Source organism: Chrysemys picta, chromosome 1, assembly GCF_011386835.1.
Source record: "Chrysemys picta bellii isolate R12L10 chromosome 1, ASM1138683v2, whole genome shotgun sequence".
NCBI classification, from domain to species: Eukaryota; Metazoa; Chordata; order Testudines; family Emydidae; genus Chrysemys; species Chrysemys picta.
The window spans coordinates 35,956,993-35,984,630 of NC_088791.1; the positions used below are offsets into that span (position 1 = coordinate 35,956,993).

The 27,638-nt window shown below is 44.1% G+C and overlaps 2 long non-coding RNA genes across 2 annotated transcripts in view; both read left to right on the top strand.

Annotated features, from left to right (window-relative positions):
* Positions 1-4,061, top strand: part of LOC112061286 (uncharacterized) — a 101,893-nt gene extending 97,832 nt beyond the window's left edge. Inside the window, exon 4 of the long non-coding RNA XR_010589855.1 lies at positions 1,365-4,061. This is a non-coding gene — a long non-coding RNA (uncharacterized LOC112061286). The remainder of the gene's footprint in view (positions 1-1,364) is intronic.
* Positions 4,062-5,047: 986 nt separating this feature from the next.
* On the top strand, positions 5,048-26,975 carry LOC135973155 (uncharacterized). Its single transcript, XR_010589857.1, has 2 exons — positions 5,048-8,337; positions 21,538-26,975. It is a non-coding gene; the product is annotated as an uncharacterized LOC135973155 (long non-coding RNA).
* The last annotated feature ends 663 nt before the right edge of the window (positions 26,976-27,638 follow it).

The following is a 27,638-nucleotide window of genomic DNA, read 5'->3' on the forward strand; positions in this document are numbered from 1 at the left end:
ATGTCCTGCAACAAATTTCCCCACTTAAAGTAGGGGTTTGTAAGCAGAGCTGTGTGAATAATTATTTTTTCAGTTTGCTGATTGAACCAAAAACTCCAAACAAAATTCCATTTTGGATAGACCCAAAATGATTTTTAATGTTCTCGGGCAAACCAAAAATGCACAGAAATGTTGTTTTGTGATGAACTAAATGTTCTGTTTGACCCAAAACAAAATATTACATTCCAGTTTGGGGCATTTCAACCACTTTTTTTAATGAAAGTCAAAGAATGTTCGGTAATGCCATTCACAAAACTTCTAGAAGATGTGATGCTCCCTTAAGGCCCCATAATTACAGCTCTCACCTGGCTGTGTGATATCCAGGTTCAAGTCCCTGCTTTCCTTGATTCAGAGGAGGGACTTGAATTTGACTCTTCCACATTGCAGGGTAGTGCCTTGGCTATAGGGAATCTCTCCTTTCAAAACTGTTTTACTCCATATAAAATAGTTAATATTCATTGAAATAGGGTCTGGAACCTGAATACCCTGAACACCAGGCTGTAGGATCATTCTCACATTCTCTGGCCCACTGACTAATTATTTATGCAGAGTGGAACAGCTTCAATGGGAAAGATTGAGAGATCCCCCCACTTGAATACCCAATAGCCCTGTGGCTAGGGTTAGGGAAGATCCATATTCAAATCCCTGCTCTGAATCTGGGGATGTGAATCCAAATCCCTCCTAGCCCAGGTGAAGTACTCTACCATGGCACTAAGAGGTATAATAATAAGGGGGAGGAAGGGGAGATCCCAACCTCTTCCTCCTGTTCTGTGAATGTCATCTAAGTCCTCTTTAGTCTCTAACACCTCTGCCCAGTTTGCTCAACTCGAAATTGCATTTCCCAGCAAATATACTATTCATCCAATTTTTTTTTGCCCAGCTTTTGTGAGCACAAATGCCTCAGGTGCGCCTGTTCTTTCCAAGTCGGGTTCAAATTCTGTTCTTGTGTCCCCACTATTTTAGAATCTGTTAAGTGTATCATCCTCTTCAAAAGGCTGCTGTGCCAACTAGGGCTTGCAGAGTTCAGCCTGTGGGGCTGTTTCATTGCTGTGTTGACATCTGGGCTCAGGCTGGAGCTGAGCTCTAGGACACTCTGAGGCAAGAGGGTCCCAGAGCATGGACTGCAGCCTGAGACCAGAAGTCTACAAGCAGTGAACAGCCCCGCAGCCTGAGCCCCGAGAGCTCAAGTCAGCTGGTCTGAGTTTTTCTTTGTTGTGGAGACATACCCTATAGGGACAAGATCAAGTCCCATCTCTTTATAGTCTCCTAAGGGAATCTCTAAATTCTTTTGTATGTTGTCTTATTAAACTTTTAACTCCTTGCAGGCAAGCTCTATAAAGGAGAAAATTATGATGTGGTCTCCCCTACCAGAAGCAAATGAAGCATTCCAAATGTGTGGATACATGACTGCTTGAGAGCTCAAAAGGCAGTTTGAAGAGCTGTAGCTATGAAGTTTTTTTACTTTGTTTAGGAAGCCAGGAAAGAAAAATGCCTACCAGTCTGGCAAAGAAACAATCCATAAACGTATCAAGTACAGCAAGATGATCTGCTTCTCATTTCCTCCTTGCTTCCTGGTCTGGGTTTAGCAGGCACAAGCACTTCTCCTCAAGGCCCCTTCCCCACAGCCTACCTGTGTGTTCTGTTTGTATCCTTGCTTTAATGAGTCCCCAATTAACCACTTGGCTGCCTATTGTAATGTAAGGTTTATATTGCTTATCTTTGTCATATCATTATTATTACTCTGTCCCCAACAACAAAATACAAAACACCAAAAAACACTTCTCCTCAGCAATGGCAACCAAATAAAGCACATTTTGGAGTTCTTAGGCCAACTTGTTTTAGAGGAATGGTGAGCCAAAGGCAACAAAAAAAGGTCATTTTCAGAGAATCGATAAAAGGAAAAAACATCACTACGCGCTAATTTTGAAACTTTTTTTAGATTTCTTCCAAATGTCCTAGAAAAAAAAAATTCTTCCCTGGGGGAGTTGGGGCATATGAAGTTTTGAGAAGATTGGCTTCTTTTGGGGAGAGCAGGGAGTGAGTTGTGTTTCAAAAGTGGGTTTGTACTGGAAAGTTAATTGAAGCCTTAACTAGAGAGTGGCTTTAAGGCCCCTACTGCTGGAAACATCTGTACATGGGCTAACTACTCCCCCCACGTGGCACCCCACTGACTTTAGTAGAGCTCTCTGCAGAAGTTTGCAGGAAGGAAGAAATGAATATGTGTGCACCTGGCATAGTCCAGATTTCCTCATTTGTAGAAAAAGAAAAAAAATGCTGCTCAGAGAAACCTGATTTTGCACTATCTGCAATACTCATTTTTTTCCTTCTCTCTTCTTTGGTTATGAGTATTGCTTACAACCACATATAGAGCAAAAACAAAAATAGATCCTTGGGGGCTTTTTTCCAGCTCCTTTGAGTATTGTTGAAATTATGCAAACCACCTGGTATTCTTAGATAAATTCTCATATTTAAAAGAGGAAAAACATTTAAATATAAATCTGACAGCTGAAAGATGGCTTAAATATAAAAAACAAAACAGATGGTGGTCTCTTAGAAAAGAAATCCTAATAAAACCTCATTAGATGTTCAGACCTTGTTGTCAGTTACAGTATCTGTTCCCTTCTATCTCTCACAGCCAATCCGTGTTGTATCCTCCTGTAGATCACCAGCATAAGAAGCATTCACAAACCTAATAGATTGCATACATGACAAAGGCCTCAGTATTATTAGGACCATATAGAAAATCCCAGTGTTCAGCAACAAAGCCTAATGTTGCAAAGACTTTGGCATGTGCTTAACTATATGCACAATGAGACTATTCATACGCATAGAGTTAAGCATGTTCTTAAGTGTTTTCAGGTTTGGGGCCTACAATATGAAGTTTAAATTATGGCTGAGAGTGAAATAGAAATAAAGAATTGAAAATCAAGGCAAACAATCCTTTTGATGGGTCAGGACAGGACAGAAGTCTTCAGATAAAGAAAGTGAGCCCTGCATAGGGGCCGACTCCCAAAGTCTCTAGTCTTTCAGTTAAATGGGTGTATCAATAAATCATATTTGAGTTGTATATTTCTAACTAGTGATGTATTAATACTGAAAAGAAGGCCTTTGTCCACCTATTCAAATATAAATAGGAGTCTATGTCTAGAGCGGGTTTGGAAGCTGCTTAGGGACAAATGATGTCCAAGGACAAATACTAAGAAGTAAACTAAAGCAAAGCACTGGAACAGGAGCTGATAAAAATTCAATGGGAAATAAGAGAAAAGGGAAGTATAGATGTCAAAGATGAGCTCAATTTACTTTACCATCAGCTTGGGGAGTAAACAGGAGTAAGAAGGCGTAAAGGCCTGATCCAAAGCCCATCAAAGTTCATGAGAGTCTTTACCTAAATGCACAGAGTCATTTTTCAACCTTAAACATTTGCTATTTCTAAAAAAAAAAAAAAGTTATATTGATTTTTTGAGGAGGCAAAGGGAGAGGGAGAGAGTCTATTTGCATCAGTACATTCACATGCAGAGAAAGCAGGAACAGAGCATGCCCCCCTCCCCAACCGTTGCAACGTACTTTCTAATCAGTACTTGTGTAAGCACAGTCAGGATGAGCTCTACCCTGACATCTGGTGGTGAATTATGGCGAGTGTGGAAAAGAACTCCAGGGGCTGATCTTGTTTGCATAGGCACACCCACTCGCCTGGCATGAAACAACAGCAACTCAAAGTGGTTACTTTGGCTGGTGTGGGATCCCCAGTTTCTTTGTTATTGGGGCAGGAAGAATAAAGTTTTGTTACCCTGATTCTGTGAATCAAGGGCAGTGAACCTGTTGTATGACAGAAGGACTGAGTGAGTCCATCACCATTACCTAAGTAGCACTTGCTTGACAAGGGGCATGGGTTACAAAACCCAGTGAATGGAGAGAGGATGGGGACAGGTATTTGTACCTGATGGTATGGCCCCCTCCCCGAGGGGTTGAAACACCAATTGCACTACCTCCTCTCTCCACTGTTGAATGTCAGAGCTAACTTTGATTCCATTCGAAGTCTAATTACAGACTGCTGAGCTGAATTCACTTTGGGCCAATGGTGCACTAGCACTGGGGCTCCCCTACTATGAGCTGAGATCACAAAAAAGCTGAGATCACTGAGGCTGTGTTAACTAGTGGGGGAGCCTGAAGCTATATTGCTAAGCGGCTGGCAAAGCAGATAGCAGAGTGGAGCCTCATGGGGACGGTTGGAGCGGAGCGGAGCTGAGCGACTCACAGGTCGGTGAGCAGGGCGGAGCGGCTGGAGAAGCAGCGAGCAGAGCGGAGCCTTGTGGGAGCGGCCCAAGGAACGGCTAAAGTGGAGCAGAGCTGAGTGGCTCACAGGTCGGTGAGCAGAGCGGAGCAGGTGCCAGAGCAGTTCGTGGACGGCGGGAGCGGCTCATGGGACAGCTGGTGGAGTGGAGCGGCTCGTGGAGAAGGCTGCGGCGGAACCCCACGGAGAGGCAGCCGGTCGGCCTTGGATCACGTAAGGTGCCCCTTAACACCCTGCGTGCCTTCCCCCCCCCTGCTTGAACTCTGGGGCTGCACTGACCAGGGACAGAGACTTTGGGGGGTTGTTGGACTTTGGGGATCCTTGGGTTGCTGGACCCAAGAGACTTTGGGGGGTTGTTGGACTTTTGGGACTTTGGTGATCCTTGGGTTGCTGGTTTCAAGAACCAAAGGGAAAGGACACAGCCCAATTTGCTGGGGTGAGTTTTTGCTCATGAAGCCTGTTTGTGGTGTTTTTCCAATTTAACGCTGATGTCGGTTACCTCATGTTATTAAATATTTTCTGTTACACTCAGACTCTGTGCTTGCGAGAGGGGAAGTATTGCCTCTTAGAGGCGCCCAGGGGGTGGTATGTAATTGTCCCAGGTCACTGGGTGGGGGCTTGAGCCGGTTTTGCATTGCGTTATTGAAACGGAACCCCTAGATACAGAACCCGGCCCTTGTTGCTGCCAACTTAGATGGGCAGAAGGGTTACACTTGTATCATTTGAAGATGAGCAAAGGATCAGGAGTAAACTGGTTTTACATTTACTGCCAAAATATCTCCATCCCCATTAAACTTCTGTTCTCTTTTTAGTTGCATATTCCTGTGGCTTAAGAATGGAGAAAGTATGTAAAATAACATGCTCTTGGGTGTCTCAATTTTCAACCCAGAGCAGATTTCTTACTGCCAAGATATAAACTCTTTAAAATGTGGTTTATAATATAAGTGCTGCTACAACCTTGAACTTAGGTGAACAAACAGCATGACTATAATTATGCTCTATGAGAAATATAATGTATTCTGAAGTCATAATTTGGTTATTTATTGTCTATAATTACATTTTTAGTTTCTCTTTCAAAATTTTATAAACAGCATGGGCTTCTCAGTAAAAATCAGATCAGCTACCCGTCTAGTACCACTGTACTTGCCAATCTGTAGGCTTCCCTTTTATTCCTTCCTCAGTCACTTGGAAGCGTTGATGTATATGAAAGTGAGATTAAGGGCCACATTTACCAAAGTGGCCTCTGAGTTTTCTGTGCTGCTTCTCAGTGAGTTCAGGTTGGAGCTGTAAGTGCTCAGAATCTCTGACCTAGCTGTCTAAAATGAGGCAGCCAAAAGCTCAAGTTCAAGACAACTTTTTAAAATTCAAACAATCTCAGATGCTAGGAGACTAATTCAGATTCTTAGGGTGGAAACTTAAGAAGTGCTGTGTTTGTGCTCAGTTCTTTTTCCTAATCCTCCTTTATACTCTGCCCCTTTAATGTAGTGATAGATTAATAGATTTTAAGGCCAGAGGGAATCATTAAATCATCTAGTTTGACCTTCTGTTTAACACAGGCCATAAAATTTCATTTAGTTACTCTTGTAATGAGCCCAATAATGTTTGACCATAGCTTATCTTACAGTTGGGGTTCAAGCTAATCTTAAACATAAGCAAAGGAAATAATAATATTTCCCAATAAATGAGTTGGGTCTTTTGATCTTTACACAGAAACAATATTAATGCCCCTTGGCTTTAGCAGCTAGTCAATATTCAGGGCCTTGCTGGGTTGTTTCTGTTAGGAGTAGAAATTGATTATACAAGTGACGTATTTCTTTGCTGCAACCGTATTTATTTACAAAAATTCTTTACGAAGTCCTGTTTCCCTGAACACAGTAGAAACAAACAGTAGCAGACAGTTTCCTTGCTCACCGTTTCCTTCCCTGCCTTTCCAGCTACTCATGGGAGAGACACAAAGGATCAAGTGACCCTCCAGCAGGGTCAAGTGCCCACAGCAGCCAGTCCAGGTGGGGAGAGGAAGGGGCGGGGCCAGATCCTCTCCTTCTTCCACCGCGCTGCCTGGGATGCTGCCAGCAGCAGCACAGCAGCTGACTTTGACTGGGGGAGTACCTGGCTGTCGAAGCAGCAGGCTGCCCCCCACCCTGGCTCAGCTTCTGGGGACAGCGGCAGAGCGAGCAGGAGCCCTCCTCTCCCCCCTCTCCCCCCGTCCTGTCTGGCATGCTCAGAATCGGCTCTTGTCCCCAGAAGCTGAGCCTGGCCAGGGAGCGGTGCTTCTGGGGACAGGAGCCAACTCTAAGCATGCCAAGGAGGGCAGGGGAGCTCCAACTCATTCAGCTGCTATCCCGGAAGCCAAGCCCAGGTGGGAGGCATCCCGCTGCCGCCGCAGCCAGGCACTCTCCCAGGCAGGTGCTGTGCTGCACCGGGCGTCATCCAGGAGTGGCTCTGGGACTTGTCTGCCAGGAAGAGCAGCCGAATATACCAGAAGGATCCAGCGCAGTGGGAGGACAGAGTCCCCCTCCCCAGGTAATGTGGGATGGGGAGAGTGCAGAGTCCCCAGGCTGGGGGCGGGGAGGAGGTCACGTGTCCTCTCCTTTAGCTGGCACTCCCTTTGTGTCCCTCCCATGAGTCGCCTATTCTCTGCTCCCTCAGGACCATGCTCACCGCTGCTTCTCTGGCTTTCGGTTGGCTGTTTCCTGGTTGTATTCTCTTGGCTTCCTACCTGCTTTCTATCTCTGACCCACAGAAGTAGCTCCAACCCCTTTGCAATCAGACCCAAGGAAACCCTTCACACCACTAGTTTAGCTTCTACTCAGGCCTTGACATACTGGTCCATGCTTTTTAGGCTGACTAGACAACAAGTGTGAAAAATCGGGACGGGGAATGGGGGGTAATAGGAGCCTGTATAAGAAAAAGACCCAAAAATCAGGACTGTCCCTATAAAATTGGGACATCTGGTCACCTTAATGCTTTTAGATGGTGGCTAGCATGCCCATCAGCTTTAACAAGATCTGTGATTGCCTGTAGATCAAAGACACACTTGATGGCAGCCATTAACACCTTGCAGAATAACAATATGGAGAAACCACATGGACACAATGGAGAACCAAATAAATATATTTAGTCAATACACCAAACATTCCAGGTAGCTACATATATGCTATTGCTATGATTGGTTTCCTGCTTCTAACAGAATATAATGAGGGCCATTAAAGGGTTCAAACAATTTAAAGGAATACTACACTATTCCTATAAGTTACAGAATAAGAGCAGGAGTAAGTGATCTTATTCTGAATAATGCCTTATTTTTCAACAGCTTCATACTTTCATATACCTGAAGATGTTTAAATATCTAAAGAAAAGTATTGGACTATTTTGATATTTAGTTTGATCCTAGCCAGAGGGAGAACTATGGAAAGAAGTTAAGAGGACACTCCTCTTAAAAATCACATTGTAAACAAACATTTTTTACCTCATGAATGTAAGTGATCAAAAATTAAAAATGGCAAACATAGATGAAAACCTTTTCCATGTATGCAATTGACAGTGCATGGATACATAACAGTTACCCAAAATGATATTGTGAGCTGTTCATCATATTTGGAAGGTGGTGTGAAAAGGATTGAGATATAGCTTTAACTTTTCATCATGCTTTTAAAGAAATGCATTCTATAATAATTCAAGGCAATTTTTAAATTACCCTACTGCATCTTTCTTATGCATTCCCAAATCCCCAAGGAATACAGAATGAAGATTTAAAACTTTCAAAGCTATAATGTATTAAAGTAAAATGGATGCAAGGATGAATGTATCTGAATTTCTTCTTTCCATCTTTTCTGATCTAGTTTTGTCTGACTTGATAACTCCAACATGGCCTCTGATTTTAACTTCTAACCTCAAGGGAATGTCCTTCTAAATGAGATGAACATTTCACTGGAAGAGGGCCAAGCATGACTGATTGGAGAAGAGGGACAGGAAGACGAAACAATTAATGTTCTTAGTCCATATAGGTATCACTGTTATCTGTCAATCATATACATGTGGCACTAAAATGAGAATCTATGGTTCAAAATGCACAGATCCCTATTCCCTCTGCTAAAGGAACAGCCCTTTATTTCAGCCAGTTCAGAGAACTCATAGATGTAAGCAAATCTGAGTTAGTTCACCCAGTAAAGGGCCACGGCAGGAATTAAAGTGAAGAGGGGGAAAGTGTGCGTTCTGCTGAAAGCAGCAAGAGAGCACCCCTTTTGGCTTTTGGAAAGCTCAGTTGTCCCATAGATCCCCCTCCTCCAGCCCACAAAAGTGCAGCATGAGGAGATGTTTCTGGGGTTCCCACCTGGACCACCACTACGTGGAAAAGTAGCATCACATGATGGGACATGAAGAGGTGTCCCAACTCAGCATCCCACATCTGTCTCTTGTAAAGGTAGTTCTATCCCTCTGCCAAATTCCCCACTCTTCCAGTGGGAAAGACAAATAAATATAAATGTTTTAGATATGTAGCTCAAAGAGCTAGCTAAGCCTTTTATTATATTCAGCAATAATGCAAGGAACATATTGGCCTGTATCCTGTAAGACATTAGCTTAAACGAGTTAACATAAGTATAGTCAAGCATAGTAGGCCTGTGACCCTTGGCACTGATAAATGGTCTGACAGTTACCCTTTGATTTTGGGGAGCTAGGGATATCTTGCTCAATAGCAGGAGTTGGAATCTAACAAAATCAGGCAACCACAGCAACACTGAAGTGATACTGGGCTTGGATATTTTACGACAGAATAGTTGGCAGATGTCGAACCACAAACTTGCTTGAGCATTAGGTGAAATATATAATAATGAGTTAAACAGCCTTAATATGTATTAAAATGTTAACCTATAGGAAAAGTACACCCCAATATTATTATAAAATACTTAGATTTAGACACGGAAGGCTGGGGATTAGAATGAATATTCATGGTAGTGCTCAGGCCCTATCATAGGGCAAACCACCATCTGGAGGTTTGACCCTTCAGCTCTATTGTTATCTACCATCCATCTTGGGCATTGAGGAACCGCAGACACATGCAGCATGCCAGAAGCAAGGCTGTTCCTTTGTCTCTCACCACCAGGTCCTCAGAGGAAGGGTGTAAATATCAAGTCTCAGAGCATATTCAAAAAATGATACCACAGGTATCCCCAAGACTGTATTATTCCTATTTGTTTATGTTGCTTGAAGCTTTTCAGCCTTTATTATTGATCCTAATGAAAACCACTAACGCTTTGCTTTGCCCTCAGTGTGAGTGCTCTTGCCACACACCTTGAGGTTCCCTACATTATATTGAACTTGTTGCTTTTAATTCTGTGTAGCCTGATTCTGAGACAAGAACCCCATTAACCTCAGCTCATAGATCAGGATGAGTTGACAATCAATATAAGTATTATTAATCATTAAAAAGGATCAGGCAACACCAGAAACCTCCCTTTTGTACTGTTGAAAATGCAAAAGATGCCAGCATCTTTCTAATACATTCCCAAATCCACAGGGAACACAGAATGATTATTTAAAGCAATAACATAATAAAATAAAATGAGTACACACATTGCACTAGGTATTGAATGTTTTCTTGGAGAAGAACACTCTCAATTTTCCCATTTTAGTTTGGTTGTACTGATTCTGATGAAATTGTAAGGATGGCATTCATAGAAATGGTCATGGGAATCACAATTCCACAAACTAGATAATTTTTAAAGAGGATTTGTCTTGCCAGGTAGACATTTCAGTGTTCTCATCTGAGTCTATAGAGGAGTGCATGAGCTAGTTTTTTTCCTGAAATCAACCCAAATTAGACCATTTAAACCATTAAATTTAGAAAGTCAATTGTCCCCAAGTTGGAATCGGCATATGTCACAAATTACACTGCTCTACAGCCAAAATGCTTCTGAAATAAATGTAGTCAAACATTACTAATTCTGGGTCACTGAGAACGAAAATGATGCTTAACATTGATTGGCTCTAGTTTTCATGATATGCTATTGGGTCAGTATATACGACCCTTGACTTGGGAATGGCGGAGGATAAGTGAGTTATAAAGAGAAGGGATCTCAATTTAAACCAGAAATGACTAAAATACATCTTTGACTGGATCTATGAATAAATCTATGACTGGGTTTGGACAGTACTTGCTTTTTAGGCAAAACAATGAATGATGCAATCTGAAGCTGGTATTGCGTCATACATGATATGAATTGCATCATGTTATTCCTAGAAGTCATGGATGATGCAATCATAATGAAGCTTACATCACTCTGCTGAACAAATTGCCCTATATCAGCTTTAGAAATCATACAGTGTCGTGCTCTCTTATTTGTCAGTGTTTGATTTTGCAAAAGGACACATTTCTGTTTAGCCAAAGTGAGCAGAGATGCCTCGTACTTGTGTGAACAGTGCAGATAACTTCTGCTATGTTTGTGGTGAAGTGACTTTTGCATCACAAAAGAAAGCCTATCACCTTTATTCTGGCTGCAAAATTGGAGATCAGGACAAGAGGTGGGCCCCACACATATGTTGTAACACTTGTGCAACAAATCTTCGCCAGTGGTTGAACAGGAAAAGAAAATCTATGGCTTTTGCAGTACCAATGATTTGGAGAGAGCCAACAGATCATACCAGCAATTGTTACTTCTGCATGGTGCCTCCAGTTGGGAAAGGTGTGTCAAAGAAGAAAAAGTGGACTGTGCATTATCCAAACATTCCATCAGCTATACACACAGTACCCCACGGAGAAGGACTGCCAGTTCTTCTTCGAGTGCTTGCTCATATCCATTCCATTAGGTGTGTGCGCGCCGCGTGCACGATCGTCGGAAGATTTTTACCCTAGCAACACCGGCGGGTCGGCTGTGGAGCCCCCTAGAGTGGCGCCTTCATGGCGCTGAATATATACCCCAGCCGACCCGGCGCCCCCTCAGTTCCTTCTTACCGCCCCTGACGGTCGTTGGAACTGTGGAGCGCTGCTTAGCTGTTCTCCACTTTCCCTAGCTTATCTTGTTATATCATAGTTGTAGTTATAGTTATAGTCCTAGAGTTTGTTGTAAATTAGTTAAATAGTTTAAAGTTGTTCTAAGTAGTCCAGGGGATTAAGGGGGTCGTCTCCCTCCTTTCTCCCCCGGCCGCGGGGCCGGGCTCATGCCCAACGCTCCCGGCTTCAAGCTGTGCGCCTCCTGCGCTAAACCTATGCCCACGAGCGACCCGCACGACTCCTGTCTGAAGTGCCTGGGAGAGTCACACCAGACAGACAAGTGTAAAATCTGTAAGGCCTTCCGTCCGAGGACCAAGAAGGAGCGGGACTTTCGGCTCAGGCAACTTCTGATGGAGGCGGCTCTTAGCCCGGACACTCCTTCCACGAGCAAGGCCCCGGCACCTAGCACCTCGGTGCGCAGTGCCCCGGCGGCACCGGCTGCGACGACCACGCGAGTGGCGTCAGACAAGCCTCCCCGGCACCGGACCTCGTCGGCACCGCAGACACAGCAAGTGCCTCGGCGCCGGTCCTTATCCCCAGGGCATAAAAAAGCCCATAAGACGGGGACATCCGTGCCGAAGACGCCAGCTCCCCCAGTGCCGGGGGTAGAGCCGCGTCCGCCAGTGGAGCAACGAAAACAGGTGCCTCCGGCACCGTCGACTCCGGCGCCGAGGCCGTTGAGTCCGGTGCAAATAGCGTCTCCCCCCAGGCCGGCGGTGATACAGTGCCTCCCGTCGACTCCAGAGACCTTCGCGGCGGCGAGAGACTTAATAGCTCTCACGGAGCCGGCACCGCCTCAACCACCGGCACCGACTGCACCGTTGACTCGCACGGTCCAGTCGAGGGGGAAACCTGCCTTGATGCGCCCGCCATCACAAGGGCTGGAACCTCGGCACCGATCCAGGTCCCGAAGCAGGTCCCCACGCCGCTCGCAGTCCCGGCACCGAATACCGTCTCGGCACCGGTCGTACTCGCGGCCAAGATCTTCTTCGCGGCACCGCTCTTCGTCTCGGCACCGATATGATCGTCGGCACCGATCAACGTCGAGACGTAGCTCTCGGCACCGCTACGGTCGACGCTCGACGTCGAGGGGTCGCTCCCGGCACCGGGCATACTCCAGGTCCTCGTCGAGGTCCAGATCCGACTCCCGGCACCGACGAGGTCATCGGCACCGGTCGCGGTCCCGGCACCGATCGCCGGCACCGCGCAGAGATAGATCATCTCCGGACCGGCACCGTGCGGCACCGCAGCCCACCGGGATGGTTTCATCTCTCTCGGCACCGCCATGGCCGTCAAGATCGGTGTCTCGTTCCTCGGAGGACCTGTCGAGATCGGCATACCCCCCTCAAGGGCACGCCGAGGAACAAAATTTCGGCCACTGGCAAGAGATGGCAGAGGACCACTCTCATGGACCATCTCACTGGTCGTTTTGGACCCCGTGGGCGTACCACCAAGAGCAAGGGGCTCCAATACCATCGACCTCTCGCTCGGGTCACTCGGTCAGAAGGGCCCCAGAATCCACCATCTCTCGGCCTCCGCCAGGAGGCATGGAGGCTTCGGTGTCCACGCCACCCGACACCAGGGACCCAAGTGCAGGTGATGCCCCGGCCCAAGAGCAAGGGGATCAGGACCCCCCCTTGGATCCGGTACCACCGGAGGCATCCTCTTCCTCCTCTCCGGACGAGGCAGTGGCGGGCACTTCATGTACGGGTCCCCCTCCGATAGATCTTCGGGCTCACCAGGATCTCCTGCGTAGGATGGCCCGTAATATGGACCTGCAGGCGGAGGAGATAGTGGAGGTGCACGACCCGATCGTGAACATCCTTGGAGCAGATGCCCCATCGAGGGTGGCGTTACCTCTGATCCGCACGATACAGTCGAATGCGGATACGATATGGCAAACTCCTGCCTCTATTCCACCCACAGCGAGAGGGGTGGAAAGAAAATACTTTGTCCCCTCTAAGGACTATGGGTACTTGTATACCCACCCCCAACCGTGTTCACTGGTGGTGGAATCAGTGAATGCATGAGAGCGCCACGGCCAGCAGGCTGCAGCGCCTAAATCAAAAGAGGCTAAGCGGCTCGATCTGTTTGGCCGTAAGGTTTACTCAGCCGGAGGGCTACAACTTAGAGCGGCGAACCAACAGGCGCTACTGAGCCGCTACAATTTCAACTCCTGGAACTCTATGGGGAAGTTTAAGGAGTTGATTCCCCAAGAGTCCAGGGAAGAGTTTGGAGCCATGGTAGAGGAGGGCAAGAAGGTGGCTCGGACCTCCTTGCAGGCCTCCTTGGACATTGCAGACTCAGCGGCGAGGACCCTGGCTTCGGGTATCGCTATGCGCAGGATCTCCTGGCTTCAGGTTTCGGGTTTGCCTCCGGAGCTGCAGCAAACCCTACAAGATCTGCCTTTTGAGGGTCATGGATTGTTCTCAGATAAGACGGACTCTCGCCTGCAGAGCCTCAAGGACTCGAGAACAATCATGCGCTCCCTGGGGATGCATGTTGTGGGCCCCCAGCGCAGGCCATTTAGGCCGCAGCCTCAGCGCTTCTACCCCCCCCCCCCCGCCTCGTCAGAGACAGGACTCGGCCCGGAGGCGAGGGCGAGGTGGTAGAAGAAGGTGGACCGGCCCTCAACCCGGCCAGAACCAGGGGCCACCTAGACCACCTTCAGGCCCCAGGCAGAACTTTTGAAGGTGCGGTCGAGGACGGCGCCCCAGTCATCCCCCAGGATCCAGCCCCCTCCTTTCGGGATCGCCTCTCCCACTTCCACCGTGCTTGGTCCCTTATAACTTCGGACCGTTGGGTCCTCCGCACGGTGGAGAGGGGATACGCTATCCAGTTTTCTTCATTTCCCCCCTCCTCCCCCCCTTCCCCGTCCCTCTTCAGGGACCCTTCTCACGAGCAACTTCTTATACAGGAAGTTTCTACGCTCCTCACCATGGGGGCCATAGAGGAGGTTCCGGTGGATTTAAGGGGCAGGGGATTCTATTCCCGTTACTTCCTCATCCCCAAGTCCAAAGGAGGTCTGCGACCCATCTTGGACTTGCGCGGACTCAACAAATTCGTAGTAAAGTTGAAGTTCCGCATGGTCTCTCTGGGGGCCATTATCCCTTCCCTCGATCCTGGAGACTGGTTTGCCGCCCTCGACATGAAAGACGCATACTTTCACATTGCTATTTACCCGCCTCACAGACGCTTCCTCCGATTCGTGGTAAACAGGGTGCACTACCAATTTGCAGTCCTTCCCTTCGGCCTATCCTCGGCCCCACGGGTGTTCACGAAATGTATGGCTGTCGTGGCAGCGTACCTTCGTCGGCAAGGGATACAGGTGTTCCCGTACCTAGACGACTGGCTGGTACGCGGTCGCACCAAGGAACAAGTTCGCGATCACGTCCACATAATAGTGCGCACATTCAACAAGTTGGGTATCCTACTCAACAAGGACAATTCCACTCTAGAACCTACCCAGAGAATAGAATTCATCGGTGCGGTTCTAGACTCCAGACGCGCACAAGCCATCCTGCCAGACAATCGCTTTTGCACCATCACGAGCCTCATCCAAGGACTCAAGGCCTTCCCAACTACCACGGTGAGGTCGTGCCTTACCCTGCTGGGTCACATGGCTTCCTGCACGTACGTAACCAGGCATGCCAGACTTCGGCTTCGCCCACTCCAGACCTGGGTGTCATCAATATACCGCCCACATCGGGACAGCCTGAATATGGTGGTCACAATCCCGAACTCGGTCCTGACCTCCCTCACATGGTGGCTAGATCACAGTGTAGTTTGCGAGGGGATGCCGTTTCACGCCCCACAACCCTCTCTGCACCTGGTCACAGACGCTTCATCTCTGGGTTGGGGCGCCCATCTCAACGAGCACCATACCCAGGGCCTGTGGACTGCACCTCAGCTAGCCCTACACATCAATGTTCGGGAACTGATGGCGGTGCGCCTGGCGTGCCAGGCATTTCTCAATCTCCTACGAGGCCGCTGTGTGTTAGTTCTCACCGACAACACCACGGCCATGTTTTACATCAACAAGCAAGGAGGAGCACGTTCGTCAATTCTATGCCAAGAGGCCATTCGCCTGTGGGACTTCTGCATCGCCCACTCAATCCATCTCACGGCATCGTTCCTCCCTGGAGTCCAGAACACTTTAGCGGACCGACTCAGCAGGTCCTTTCAAACGCACGAGTGGTCTATCCGTCCGGACATCATACATTCCGTCTTCCAGAAGTGGGGGTTTCCCCAGATAGACCTGTTTGCATCTCGAGACAACAGGAAGTGCCACGTGTTCTGCTCCCTGCAAGGTCGAGCCCCGGGCTCCCTCTCGGACGCGTTTCTCCTTCCCTGGAAGGACCACCTGTTTTATGCCTTCCCTCCGTTTCCTCTGGTCCACAAGGTACTGCTCAAATTGCGCAGAGACCAGGCACAGGTAATTCTGGTCGCTCCAGCGTGGCCGAGACAACATTGGTACACCACGCTGTTGGAACTCTCGGTTCAGACACCGATCCCGCTTCCGTTGTATCCGGATCTCATCACGCAGAACCACGGCCGGCTGCGTCACCCCGACCTGCAATCACTCCACCTCACGGCGTGGCTGCTCCATGGTTCACCCAGGCAGAGCAACAGTGTTCACACTCTGTCCAACAGATTCTGCTGAGCAGTAGGAAGCCCTCAACACGGACCACATACTTGGCCAAGTGGAAGCGGTTCTCCTGTTGGTGCGAACAACGAGCCACGTCCCCATTGCACGCACCTATTCCTCTTATTTTGGAATATCTCCTCTCCCTAAAACAGCAGGGGTTGGCGATATCTTCAATTAGAGTTCACCTGGCCGCTATATCGGCCTTCCATCCAGGGGAACTCGCGTCCTCGGTATTCTCTAACCCGATGGTCGTTAGATTCCTCAAGGGCTTAGACCGGATGTACCCACAACAACGTCAGCCCGTTCCGACGTGGGACCTCAACCTGGTTCTCTCCAAGCTTACAGGTCCTCCATTCGAGCCACTGGCCACCTGTTCACTTCTGTACCTATCCTGGAAGACAGCCTTCCTCGTAGCCATCACCTCAGCAAGGCGCGTTTCTGAACTCAGGGCGCTTACATCCGAGCCCCCTTACACAGTTTTCCATAAGGATAAAGTGCAGCTTCGTCCACATCCTGCCTTTCTCCCTAAGGTGGTTTCTCCATTTCATATCAACCAGGATATATTTCTCCCGGTCTTTCACCCTAAAACACATGCTTCTCGCCAGGATCAACGTTTGCATTCTCTGGACGTACGCAGGGCCCTGGCCTTCTATATTGACCGCACAAGGCCCTTTAGAAAGACGACGCAACTCTTCGTTGCAGTGGCCGACCGAATGAAAGGCTCACCGGTCTCATCACAACGCCTATCCTCCTGGATTACGTCTTGCATCCGGACTTGCTACGACCTGGCAGGTGTCTCAGCACCCCACCTCACCGCTCACTCCACGAGGGCCCACGCTTCCTCGGCGGCTTTCCTGGCGCAAGTTCCGATCCAGGACATTTGTAGAGCTGCGGTTTGGTCGTCAGTCCACACGTTCACAGAACACTATGCACTAGTGCAGCAGTCCAGGGACGATGCTGCCTTTGGTTCAGCGGTTTTGCACACAGCAATGTCTCACTCCGACCCCACCACCTAAGTCGGGCTTGGGAGTCACCTAATGGAATGGATATGAGCAAGCACTCGAAGAAGAAAAGACGGTTACTCACCGTTGTAACTGTTGTTCTTCGAGATGTGTTGCTCATATCCATTCCAAACCCGCCCTCCGTCCCCACTGTCGGAGTAGCCGGCAAGAAGGAACTGAGGGGGCGCCGGGTCGGCTGGGGTATATATTCAGCGCCATGAAGGCGCCACTCTAGGGGGCTCCACAGCCGACCCGCCGGTGTTGCTAGGGTAAAAATCTTCCGACGATCGTGCACGCGGCGCGCACACACCTAATGGAATGGATATGAGCAACACATCTCGAAGAACAACAGTTACAACGGTGAGTAACCGTCTTTTCCTGATGCACCAGAATCATTCTCATTTGAGTCAGACAAGGAAGAGGAAGAGGATGAAACTTCTGGTCCTGAACCATCAATGTCACAGGATCCACATTTTCTCCCATCCTCCTCCTCTGAACCACACCTGATAACACAAGGTGAACTGAATGACCATGTCAGGGATTTGGAACTACCCAAGAGTAAGGCAGAGCTGTTGGGCTCCAGACTACAGCAGTGGAATCTCCTGGCAGGTGATGTTAGGGTTTCCATGTTCCGTGACCGTCAAAAGGATCTTGTCCCATTCTTCTTCATGGAAGGTGATCTTGTAGCCTGCAACAACATCGATGGTGTAATGGCAGCCCTCAACATTGTTCACGATCCAGATGAGTGGAGACTGTTCATTGATTCATCGAAGACGAGTCTTAAAGCTGTTTTACTGCATAATAGCAATCTTTTGCCATCAATTCCAGTTGGTCATGCAGTCCATATGAAGGAAACCTATGACAACAGGAAACAACTTTTGAGGTGCATAAACTATGACCAACATCAGTGGCAGCTTTGTGGTGATTTGAAGGTAGTTGCTCTCTTGCTTGGTCTGCAGACTGGATGCACAAAGTACTGCTGTTTTCTCTGTGAATGGGATAGTCGTGCAAGAGATTCCCACTACATCAAGAAAGATTGGCCACTCCGACAGTCATTGGAGCCTGGGAGAAAAAGTGTTCAGCATCCACCACTTGTTGAATCAAAGAAGATTTTGTTACCACCCTTACACATCTGAGTACAGCTGGGTCTGATGAAGAACTTTGTCAAGGCCATTGACAAAACACAAGCAACTTTCAAGTATCTCCGTGGAAAATTTCCAAGGTTAAGTGAAGCTAAGATAAAGGAAGGTGTCTTTGTTGGTCCTGAGATTCGTGAACTTCTTCAAGATGATGCATTTGACCATGCGCTGCGTGGCAAGGAAAAGACGGCATGGAAAGCCTTCCAGTTAGTGGCAATAAATTTTCTCGGAAACAACAAGGCAGACAACTACAGGTTGTTGGTGGAAAACCTCCTCAAGGCATACAAAAGCCTTGGTTGCAACATGTCACTAAAGATACATTTTTTGCACTCTCATCTAGATTTTTTTCCACCGAACTGCGAAGCAGTGAGCGATGAGCACAGCAAGCGATTTCACCAGGACATTGCAATAATGGAGAAATGCTCTGAGGGCAAATGGAGCCCATCAATGCTTGCAGACTATTGCTGGAGAGTGACAAGAGATGCTCCATTTAATGAATACAAGAGACAAGCCAAGAAGCGCCGAGTAGACACTGAATAGGACTAAACTATGTACATAATAGTTTTTTGCCTTTTGTTTCATAATAAATTTTATTTATATAACCCTTTTGCTGATTTTTAAAGTGTTACATAAACAGGACAGGTGAAATATTATCATGTAAAGCAACCATAAACACATGAAAAGACCTAGGTTTACAATTTATGATTAAAACTCTACTATCTACACAATATACATAGACATAACATGTAAAAACTTAAATATCTTAGAAACAGTAGCCAATCAGTTGTTTTAATTGTCATATTTGAATTCAGCACATCAAAATACATAATAAATAGCACATTTTATCTCTGAAGCAGACTACTTCTCAAAAATTGTAGATCAGAGTTATTGCCTGGTGGGACAGGGTGACCTGACCACCAAGGGGGAGGTGGAGGCAGGAAGGGAAGGAAGCCAAAGAGAATGTAGGAGTATTTATAAAGACATATATCAGAATTGATACACCAAAGTTGTTTGTCTCATTTCCCCATAAGTTCCCTTATCTCTCACACAATTCCAAATTTTCCTATGAAGGCAGGTCCCACTTAGTGCCCAAAACTCAGTACTTTTTTCCCTCTCCTCTTGCTCTTTTCTGGACCTATTTTCTCCCTTGGCACTCTGTCACCACCCCAGTCTTCTGGGATGCTGCCTCTGCTCCTCCCCCTTTCTATTCTTTCTTTTTTCTCTTTTTTATGGTGAAGCAGGCTTGACTGAAAAGTCTATAGCCACCAACAACTATATTTCCTCAGCACTTAGCAGTTTATATTCTCACACTTTCCCCTCTGTCTTTCAGGAAAAATAACAGCACCTTTTAAATAATGCCCTGTTTCCCTGATATTTTTACTAAATAACATCATGTACTTTTTGTTACCTTAAGACATTTGAATTCCTCAGATGATCGAACTCCCCTTTCTTTATCAAAGCATTTACACACCCATAAAAGGTGATGAATTGTTTCTTCCACCTTACCGAGTGTGCATAGTCCATCTCTTGTGTCTCCTTATTCAAAAAAGATTTTTGTTTAAGACACAATGGTCAATAGTCCTCTAAACAAAAGCACTTTATTAGTCCTATCCAGGCCCTGAAGTATGTAGTCATCTTTATCTAAAGCACAATTCAAAAATTCTTCTTCCTCTTTTTTTCATAAATTCAATTTTTTTTGCCACTCCTCATTTAAATTTTTCTGTACAAGGCTTTTGAATTCCTGTTTACTCAGAAGTATTTCAGTCCTTCCATTTCTTATAGCTGTTTTTATCTGCTTTGTCCACCATTTAATTCCAGGTTTTTCCAATATGCACTACGATCAAAACAAATGCGACATGTATTCCCATCTGTACTATATTGTTAGAAATATAATTTCATTGATTAGATCGCTTCTACATACGGAGACACCCATTTTTATCGCCATAAAGTCTGAGATTGAATCCAAAAAAATGAGAGTCGCTGCTGGGTTTACATCCCAGATCCAATTTAATGCTAGCACTATTGCTACTAGTTCAGCGCTCATGATAGCTACATAACTGGATGTTCTTTTAGATATACCAATTCCCAATGTTGGTATACAAGATGCTGTCTTTACTCTTCCTGATTTTTTTCTTTTTTGGACCGATCTGTATATATTTGACAAAACCGACTCTATTTTTCATCTATATACTAATACACTTTATTTTTAATACCCACTGTCTCTTTTTCACTCTTAAATTTATAAAGTCAATCTAAATCTACATTTGGACATGCAACTTTCCATCCATAACTAATTTCCCTAGGACTAAAAGTCTCCTCGTTTCTGTAATGGGGTTTAGCATATATAGGCCCTAGATCCCTCTGACTCCAAGAATCCACTGTGCAGCTTGGCTAATTGGAGAGAGTTACCTACTTTTTAATTTCTTTTTCTTCCTCCTGCCCCCACACGGACCCATGGGACAGTTCACCCTGTCACAGTATAACACTACAGGTGCAAAATTACAGGCGGTTAAATATTTTCTCTTAATCTTACATAAGACATATATGTTCTTGGGTCAGATATTTTATATTTTAGATAGAAAATAGTTTCAATCATCCTTGGTTTTTGTCATCTCGAGGTCTAATATTGAGTAGGCATTGAATTTTTTATAAAGGACTTTGTACAGTAGTTTACAATGATAGAACAGTTAGGTAAATTCTATGGGCCAAATTGTGTACTTGGACTTTGCAGCTGAGTGGAGTTTTGTCTGAAGATCTAGCTAAATATGACTCTATTAGTATATCATTATTATTATTTATTATTATTTTAATACTGGAAACTCAGGCAAGACAGAGGTCCAGGCTCCTCACAGTTTTTTCCATTCCTTCAGGACCTGTGCATAATCTTTCCTAGACAATCAAGTTTACTTGTTTCATATTTTCAGGATTTGGAATTTTAATGTAATTCCCCTTCCCATTTCACAGGGGGAAAATCCTATATCTTGATTTTACGTACATTAGTCTGTTCATTTAAATCTAATTTACATATGAAGCCATAACACAATTGTTTTATCACATATATATGTCTGAATGTCTTGTTTGTAAACATTCCAAGGAACAAAAATTCAAGCTAGTGAGTTCTACACAGAATAAGGAAAATGGCACAAAAGATTAAAAGGTTCTAAATCCAGATAGCCCATCTGTATCCTAACAAGTCTAGACAACTCCAAAGCCACCAAAGCAACTGGTTTACCCAAAGCAGAATTGATGCCACTGAAATAATGTATTTTATAGCTTGGCTTTGGTTTCCTAAAACAGGTATGCCATGAAGTGTTGTAATGCACTAAGATTAACTAAAGTTCATCATTTCACCAATCTTTTACTAACACTTCATGTATAAGGACTGTTTTAACCATATTTAGCAAAAACATGACATTCTCATGTCACAGATTTGACTTTGACAAGACAGAAGAAAGAAAGACTATAATGATGGTGGCAAACGTTTTACAAGAAGGGCCTTGATGTATGACTTCAGTAAAGAGACGAATAATGGCACAACTCTTCTGTCATTAAGGCTTTGGGAAGGCTGCTCTTGGAATATTGTGTACAGTTTTGGTCATCTAGATTTGAATGATATATCTGGGTGTCAAAGCACAGAGGAAAACAATGAGGGCAACCCATGTTGTGGGATGGCCGTCATATGAAGAAAGGATCAAATCATTAAGTGTGTTTCATTTGGAAGAAAATACACTGAAGATGGACGTGATGAAAGATGAGAATATTTACTGAACAAGTTTTCTACATTTGTCTCATCCTGACCATTTAACACTCTGAGATAAATGTTGTCAACTTATTTTATTATTATACTTAAAAATTCTTGCATGTGCATAGATACCACACAGACAGTAGTGCACTAGACATGATGATGAGATACATGGTCAAGAGTCCAGCCTATTGTATAGTAAACCCAAACTCTTTTGTGCATTACTTTTTTCAGCTCCAGAAGGCCTGATTTCCACAACGCTGCTAAATGCAAAGTCATGGTATTAATACAGCAAAGATCCAACAGTATATGCATGGAAGTTTGTTTCTTTGTCACTAGTCATTGGGAGCCACTAAAACTATTCTCATGCTATCTACCAGCCTGAAGGCTGATATTGAAGGGTCTAGGATGTTGTCAGATGACAGCTGCTATTGAGTTTGGTTGCCAGTCTCACTTTTATAGGAAAGGTGTTTGGATATAGGTTAGTAGTTGACAAGGTCATTGGTGTCTTATTATGCTTGAGAACGAGTGTGATTATTGCCTACTTCAAAAGACTGGTTGATTGCCTTTGCTAAAGCAAACATTAATTATCATGGTGAGGAGGACCTAGCTGCTCTTGGCTTGCTTTCATCTGCAAAGAAGAGCAGGTGGTTTGCACATCCCTCAAAGCTTCCATGCCTTCTTTTTTGTGCGAAGAGGCCACAATTCAGCAAGTAAAGTAAAAAGCTTATCACAAAAAGAACAGGAATACTTGTGGCACCTTAGAGACTAACAAATTTATTAGAGCATAAGCTTTCATGGACTACAGCCCACTTCTTCGGATGCTTATCACAGTTACTTTAAGTTGGTTCCTTTGGACTTTAAAAGGCTGGTTTTTATTTGATCTGTCTTTTCAGTTAACTGAATGAGATGACAACTTTTGCAGTCAGAGATTACTAGATCTGAGTTTTTATGAAGATAGTTTGGGTTGAGAGTAGCCAATTTGCTCTTTGGAACAATTAAAATAGATGTGATTTTGATGATGATGCAGTGGATTAGAAGAAGTTAGCTTCCTTCATGGCTATGTTAGAGGTTTGTAAAAAGTCCTTTTGTTGCTGTTGCTCTCATTCAGAGCACACTAGTCTTCTGCCTTTATGCTATGCCTGGCAAAGTTTGTCTGTGAACTGTGTTAATCAGTGGTGATAATGAGAAAAGAGGGGGCTTTTTGGTACTGAAGCATCAGTAGCTGAGGATGTTAGATTATGGTACTGGTTCACCAAGCTGTCCAAACACTACATGCCTTCTCCCCTAAGGAATGCTGAAAGCTCATTGGAGTCATGAGCCTCTAGGAGTGCACCATTGTTATCAGTTACCCTTGTTGTCTGAGGTGGGAGAGTGGGAACCTTTGATGTCAGCTTGGTTGGGCCAAGAAAGAAGGATACATTGTGTGCTCTATGCAACATGAGCCTTAAGGTCAGATTTTTAAAGCTATTTAAGTGCCTAAAGATTCAGATAGGTACCTATTGGGATTTTCAAAACTGCCTACGCAACTAACTCCCACTGAAATCAATCCTTTTGTTCCTTTTACCAAGTTATTTACAGGCCCTATAGTGAGGCCTCTATTATTCAACATTTTACTCCTGCCCATTGACCATTTATAATCTGTTGGCAAGATTTTCCATGTACAGTACCCAAATAGCAGAACCACAATGCTGGCGGAAAGATTTATAGAAGAAAAAATTGTGTTGAACATGTTGTACTTTTGAAGGAACCACAAGGCTATTATGACTTTACTGAAATTCAATAGACATTGGAATTGGATGATAAAGAAAGCAAGGAGAAATTATTTCAACCCTGAACAGGCACAGGGGGAAAAAACATCCATCCATTATTCAGCAGACATTTGTGAAATATGTAAATGGTTATTTGAAAAAGGACATATCATAATCCTAACACAAAAAGGAACAAAACATAACAGCTCTCCGAAGTAAATCAAGGCTAGAGAAAAGAATCTTATAGAGACAGAGTCTATAACATGTAATGGGTATGCGATGGCGAAAAGAAAAAAGAAAAGAAACAGAACTCCACAATCTGCTTCACTTGAGTTGCAAACTGTTTGCTTGGTCTATACAATGATGTCAGGCAAAGGAAACCCTATATCTCTTTGGTAATTCACTTGCAATATTATGAACAGAATTTCTGTGTTCACCTGCTTTAGCCCCTAAAATCAATGAGAACTAGGTGCTTAAATACCTTTAAAAATCTGGCCCTCTGTGTAGACTGTGCATTTGATATAGTTCTAGGTGCAGTGACAAAATCTGTTAAGTGAAAAGTCTCTAAATGCAAAATCAGCTGTGTCAGTGTTTAAATATAGTATATGCAGAAAGATGTATCATTAATTTATATAAAATAAGAAATGATATATGTGTCAAATCATAAAGTCTTGACCCATTGTAGTCAATTGGAGTTTCCTGAGTAAAACCACAGAATATGAGCAAGTAGAGAGGAAAACTGTGTAAAACTGTGAGAAAATACGAAGTTCAGTCCCACATTGATCGATATTAGTCCTTTGATATTTTGTAATAAACACTGTAGATGCCTTTGCCCCAATTCAGCAGAGCACTGAGACACATGCTTAAGTCCCATGGAAGACAATGAAACTGTATGATTTGATATTATTGACATGGAATGCTGATGTCCTGCCTTAGACAATATATTATTTAAACAATACTCACCTCTAAATCTGAACACCCTCATCTTCCAGCTATCACACTGTAACCTGGGAGAGATCAGATGGGTGTAAAAGGGGAGAAGGAACCCCTTCAAAGATCTTGCCAGGAATGTAACATCACTTCCAATACAGGGTGTCTATCATCAAGATAAGTCACAGCCTCATGGTCCTTCTGCATCTGAAAATCTAAATTGTTGTAGTTCTTAATCACACCCACTTCCACCAAGAGTGACCCAAGCATTTGTGAGCTCCAGGCTTGCCTACATCAGATAGATAGTTTCAAAGAATTAAACAGCCAGCTATTAAAAAAATGTCATCTTGTTCAAAATATAGTTGGTGATCATTACAGAAACTTAGATTCCCTGTAACACCAAATCAAATTCAAGGACTAGATCCTAATGTTTATAACCCCTCATGGAATGATCCCAGCTACAAAAGAGTCTGGGTATCCACAACTGGGACCCATTTCAGGATCAGTGGGATTGTTAACCATGAGATAGAGACTTGTGAAAATGGCGGACATCATTTAATTGACACCCAGCCCACAGTCGCTGAATTCACTTACACGACAGATGGGGATGACCGTGAGTCTCATCTCCTGCAGAACAAATTATAAAATGTTCTTTTTTGACTTCGCTTTCCTACAACACAGAAAAAACAAACAAAAATCTTACTAAGTGGAGAGAAAGACGGATCCTTGTTAAATTGGAGTAGCTGCACTGGTTTCAATGCTCTCATGCCAGTTTGCATCAGCTAGGGTTCTGGCCTAGCGTATTTAGAAATATGCAGGTTGTACAGCTACTACAGAAATGGGATAGTGGACCTTAGATAGAGAGATAAACAAAACCTTGAGAAACTTGCTGATAGGACAGAAATGAGAAGTAAGTTCTATGAACTGAAAGTTACAAAACAAGTGTAATGTATTATTGGTGAGGATGGGGAACAGATAGACTTGGAAACATTTGATTTTTATTGGGAAAATGATGGGAAATATTTATTTTGACTTACATAAACCAAGACAAAAATATTTCCATATACAATAATAATCAAATTTACAGGTAGGCAAAGTAAGAAAAGTTCTTCTTGAGAACCCATTAGAGATTGCTTTAAGGTTATTAACTTTGTATATGTTGACAGGTGAAGCTACAATTTGTGTTGTAATGGTTATAAATTTTAACTTTTGAATCTCATTGTCTACTGTCATTAAGTAATTATTGTCTGACCCATCCCGCACATTGTTTGACAGCCCTTCCATAATTTTCCACAGCTCTGAACATTTAAATTGATACAAATGGGAAAAAAATGTTTAAAAATAAACAGATATTATTTACCAAAATTATATGAAAAAATGAATTTTGCCAAGCTTAGGAATAGAATATACTTTGACAAGGCCCCAAAGGTGGAGTTCTTTCCCCCTTGTTATACAAGAAAGCAAAACAGATTGTTGGCCCTCTTTCAGGACAAGACTGAAGATATTCACATTACCAGGTGCAGGGTTTGCAGACATTTTTTCTAGTCCTGAAATTAATCAAGTATGTTGCCTGTTTACTGTAAGGTTTGTTTTTAATTTGTCTTTGGGAAGGCATTCATGAGGTTCCCTTGGGACAGGATCATCCATAATTAAAAGGCTATTTATTTATTTATTATATATTGGCCAAATCTTGTGCCCCTCAGTCTGTAATCAACTAAATCTCCCGCTGAAGTCAACTGAAGAGGTGCTCAAAAAAAGCCTGCTGGAATTATGCTGTGTTACTTTTTGCATTCACAGTTTGCTTGTGTATTTATTATTTCATGATATGTTTTCAGAAGAGACATGGATCTTGCAGCTATTTTCCTTCTGATCCCACTCTGGGGATATCTATCTATCTATCTATCCCCTATTGCCATAGTATCTGAGAGCTTTACAAATATTATTAAATTTATCCACACACCACAATCTAATTACATCCCCAAAAGACTTTATCTTGGGAATGTTTATGACCATGAGTAACTTTACTCAGGTGAGTAGTTCCACTGACTTCAGTGGGAGTACTCGCATGAGCAAAATGACTCATGGGCATGTTTGCATGATTGAGCCCTTACAAACTAAGATTTTCCAGTTTTCAGACTGCTGAGTACCTGCAGCTCTCATGTGAAAGTTCCAGGTGCCCATGAGGTGCCCCAAAATTTTAAATTATTAAAATTAGGCACTCCATTTTGAAAATTTTGTCTTGCCCAAGGTCACCCAAGAGGTTTATGACAGAGCTGGCATTGCAATCTAGGTTTTAGAAACATCTGCATCTACATTAGAAACAATTTCTTTTGCTATCACCTTTACAAGACCATCTGCATGGCAGAGTCAATGGGAAAAATATGCCATTATGTGCAAATGTATATCTTTGGGTTGCATTTTTAATAAAAGAAAGAAAAGACAACATTCAAATGAGAGGGTGATAAAGAACTATTGGTATTCAGTCTATGATAGCTCACTTTTTAACATTTCTTTACTCCAATTATGACAATAATTTTCCTTTCAAATGGTGCTTTTTCCTCATCATCCTTTTACAGAGAATAGTGGATTCCAGTGAATAATTCTGTTCTTCTACAACCTTTATATTGCTGTATGAAACTTTCATATTAATGTTATATTTCGGTAAAGAAACCGTGACCTCAAAAATAAATAAATATGGCGATAAGATCACTTACATTGTCTTACAACAGCAGTGAATTTGGCACACTGAATGCAGATTCTATAGAAATGCAATTTTTAATCAGTTCAGAGTCCTATTAAACAATAAAGGATTTACAAGTATGACTTTCCCACACATCAATACATGAATTACAATGAAACTTGGAGTTATGAAGAATATGTAGTTCAAATTATTGCAAACACACATAAAATTAAAGAAATATATTAAACCATTTAACACTGTAAAAATGGTTGATTTTTTTTTCTTAAGCATAAATGTCTTCTAAGGGCTGGTCCACACTAACCCCCCAGTTCGAACTAAGATACGCAACTTCAGCTACGTGAATAACGTAGCTGAAGTCGAAGTACCTTAGTTCGAACTACAAAGTACTTACCGCGGGTCTACACG